Below are 4,107 nucleotides of genomic sequence, written 5' to 3'. Positions count from 1 at the left end.
TCTTCTTTTTTCTTCTCCTCTCTGCCCATACTTCATATCTCATCATCTTCTTAAATTCTTTCATCTTCTTAATTTTTTCCCCCTTTTCTCATCTTTCTTCTTCTCTCCTTTTTTTTAAATTTTACTTCTTTTCTTATTCTTAATCTTCTCTTCTTCTCCTTTCATTTTTTTCCCTCTCTTTCCCCTCCTTTTCTTTCTTCCCTCTTCTTAAACCTTTTTTTTCTCTTCTCTCTCCTCTTCTTAAAAACTATCCTCTTCTCTTCTTCCTTCATCCTATTTTTTTCTTCTTCTCTTCTCCTTCTCTTTCATCTCAAAATCTCAAAAACTTCATTTCCCTCTTCTTCTCATCACTCTTTCCTTCATCTCAACTTTCTTCTTCATCCTTTCTTTCCTCTTCTCTCTCTTTTTCTCTTAAACTCTTCTCTTTTTTCCTTTCTTCTCTTCTTTTTTTCTTTTCTTTTCCTTCATCATCTACTTCCCTCCACCCTCCTCTCTTAAACTTCCTTATTTCCCCTTCTAACTTTTTCCCTCTTCCCTCTTTTCCTTCTTTTTTCCTTTCCTTCTTTTCCATCTCTTCTTTTTTTCTCCTATTCGTTTTATCTTAATCCCCTTATCCCTTTTTTTTTCTTCTTTTTCTCTTTTTTTTTCTCTTTTTTTTATTTGTCCCTCCTTTTTCTTCCTTTCTTCCTCTTTCCCTTTTCTTCTTCCCGGTTTTCCCCCTTTTCCTTAAAGGGGCTTCCACAGATAAAATATATATGAAAATAATATATAGAAATGCGTATGGGATGGTGTGTATGTAAAGGGGTCGGTTTGTTGGGTTGTGGTGTGTTTGTGTGTGTGTTGTGATGCGTGTGGGGGCATGTGTATGTGTGTGTGTGGTTGTGTGTGTGTGGTTGCGTGTACGTGCAAAAGGGGCTGTGCGTTTTCATGTGTGTCAATAGCTAAAATACCAAAAAACGAATTAAAATCCAAAAAAACAAAAACAAAATTGGCGAAATGGGGAAGTAGATCGAGGAATGAACCTGATGTTGCCCAAAATGCACAAAAGGGCGCGGGGCAAAAAAATTTGGCTTTGGCGAGAGGGTTAAAATTTTTTTTCTGGTTTTATTTTTCCTTCTCTCTTCCGACATTGCAACACATTTTTTTTTTACTAATAGCGAATGTCTAATTTTTCTAAACCTCTTTCCCTTCTCTTGTTCCTCTCTCGTTTCCTCTCAATCCATCTCTCTTCCCTTCTCCTCTTCTCTCCTCCCCCATCATGTCCATCCCCTTCTTCTCCTTCCCTCCTTTCCTCCCCCCCTCCCTCCCCTCCCTCTGGGCTCTCCCCCTCCCATCCCCCCCCCCTTCCCTTCCCCCTCTACCCCTCACCCCCCACAAAACGACCTCAAAGGCTCCGCGTAAAGCAAAGACCACACCTGCTGATTTTCCCAAGAAAGACGCACAATCACCCCTTCCTCCCCCCCCTCCCCCCCTTTCCCCCCCCTTCCTTCCCTCCCCCTTTCTTCTCTTCCCCACCCCTCCCCTCCCCCTCCCCCCCCCCCCCCCCCCCCCTTCCCCCCCCCCTCTTCTTTTCCCCCTCCCCCCCCTCCCCCTCTTTCCTCCCCCCCCTCCTTTTCCCCCCACCCCCCCCCCCTCCCTCTCCTCTCCCTTCACCCCCCCCCTTCCTCCTCTTCTCCTCCCCTTCTTCCCTCTTTCCTCTCTTCCTCCTCCCCACGCTTTTCTACCTCCCCCCTGTCACCTCTCTCCCCTCCCCCCCTTTCCTTTCTCCCCCCCCCCCCCCCCCCTTCCTCTCCCCTCCTTTCCCCTTCTCCCCCTCTTCCCCCCTTTTCCCTTCCCTCCCACTCTTTCCATTCCCCCCCCCTCTCCCCCCTCCCTTTCCTTCCGCTCCTCCCCCCTCCCTTCTCCTCTCCCCTCTCTCTCCTCCTCCTTTCTCCTCCTTTCTTCACCCCCCCCCTCCCCCTCTCCGTTCCTTTCTCCTTCACCTTTCCCCCCTCCACTCCCCCCTCCTCTCCCACTCCCCCCTTCCCCCCTCCCCCCCCCCCTTCCTCTCCCCCTCCCTTTTCTTCCTACATCTCTCTTTCCCCTTCTTCCTCCTCCTATTTCCCCCTTTTTTCATCTCACCCCCTCCTCCCTCCCTTCCTTCCCTCTCCCCTCTCAAACACCTCCCAGCTCTCTCCTCCTCCAATCCTCTCCCCCCACACGTCCCATCTCCTCGCCTTCGTCTCTCTTTCTCTCACTCTCGTCTCCTCTTCTCTCTCCATCTCTCTCTCTCATCTCTTTCCTCTCTCAACACTTCTTTATCTCTCTTTCTATCGTTCATCTCGTTCTCTCTCTAATAATATATATCTCTAGTTTAATAGATATACATCTCATATACTCTAAGTACCGTATATCGTCTCTTCTATCTCTCTCATTATTATCTAAAAGTACTATCTCTCTCTACTAGTCCACTCTCCTCATATATATCTTATCTATATCTATCTAATAAATCATCTCTCTTCTCAGAATCAAGCTATATCTATATAGATATCGATATAGATATAGATAAGATCATATATAGTAAATATTCTATAGATATAGATATTCTATCGAAATATATATATATATAGTATATAATATATATATATATATATATAATATATAGATATATATAGATCTATAGATGAGATATATATAGATAAGAGAAGTAGAGATTAATATTATATATATAATTGTTATAGAATATAGAATAGTTATATAGATAGATAATTAGTGATATAGTATATAAGATAAGATTTAATATAGATATATATATATATATATAGAATATATATTTTAATATAAATAATATAGAGTATATAATTGAGATAGTGATTAAAAAAGTTTAATTGAATTAAAGCTATTACGATTCCAACGCTCGTGACGCTCACCAGACTCTCGAAATTGTCACAGTCCACAAAATCAAACTATCCACCCAGGATACTAAAACGATCGGCTCCCAAAACATCATCCGCACCTCACATCGCCACGGTGACCAGACAAGGATTTCGTTTGTCATAAATCACCACTCTAGTTCTCTGTTAAGGATCAAACCCCCCATTCCACATTTTAGCATATGTTCATCTTGTTCAAATGACATACAAATCCCACCTCTCTACTCCTCACTCTCCTTCAATCGCTTCTCCCTCTCTCTCTATCTCTCTCTCTCCTCTCTCCTCACCATCCTTTCCTCATCTCATCTCTCCTCTCCCCTCTCTCTCATCTTCCATTCTCTATCTCTCATCCTCACTTATTAAAACAAAACTGAACACTCTTTTATCTCTCTTTCTCTCTTTCTCTCTCTCGTTCTCTCTCCTCATTAATCTCTCTCGTCATTGTTTCCTCTCTCTCCTTCTCTCTCTCTCATTCTCTCTCTCTCTCTCTCAATCTCTCTCTCTCTCCCTCGTCTCTCTCCTCTGGATCTCCCTCTCGTCCATCTCTCTCTCTCATCTCACACGTCTCTCTCTCTCTCTATCTATCTATCTCTCTCATCTTCTCTCTCATCTATCGCTGCCAGCTCTCATCCTCTCTCTCTCTCATCTCTCTTCCTCTCTCCTCTCTCTCGGTCCTCTCTCTCTCTCATCAACTTTCCCTATCTCTAACTCTCTCCTCCACTCACCCTCTCACCTCTCTCTCCTCATCATCTTTCTCTCTTTCTCCTCTCTCTCTCGTCTCTCTCTCTCTCATCTTCTCGTCTCCCTTCTCTCCTCACTCTCGTCGTCTCGCTCTCACTCTCTCCTAATATCTCATCTCTCTCGTTTCGTCTCTCTCTCTCCTTTCTCTCTCTCTCTCCTAATCTATCTATCTATCTATCTCTCTCTCTCACTTTAATACCACCTCTCTCTCTCTCTCCTCTCTCTCTCGTCTCTCTCTCTATCTATCTCCTCTCTCTCGTTCTCATTCTCTCCCTCTCTCTCTCTCTCTCTATCTCTCTCTCAAATCTCTCTCTCTCATCCTCTCCTACTCTTCTCTTTCTCTATCTCTCTCTCTCTCTCTCTCTCTCTTCATCTCTCTCTTCTCTCTCATCCTTCTCTCTCTTCTCTCTCTCTCTCTCTCTCTCTTAATCTTCTCTCTCTCTCTCCTCTCTCT

This window comes from Penaeus chinensis, chromosome 22 (assembly GCF_019202785.1).
Source record: "Penaeus chinensis breed Huanghai No. 1 chromosome 22, ASM1920278v2, whole genome shotgun sequence".
NCBI lineage: Eukaryota > Metazoa > Arthropoda > Malacostraca > Decapoda > Penaeidae > Penaeus > Penaeus chinensis.
This window is presented reverse-complemented; position numbering follows the sequence as displayed.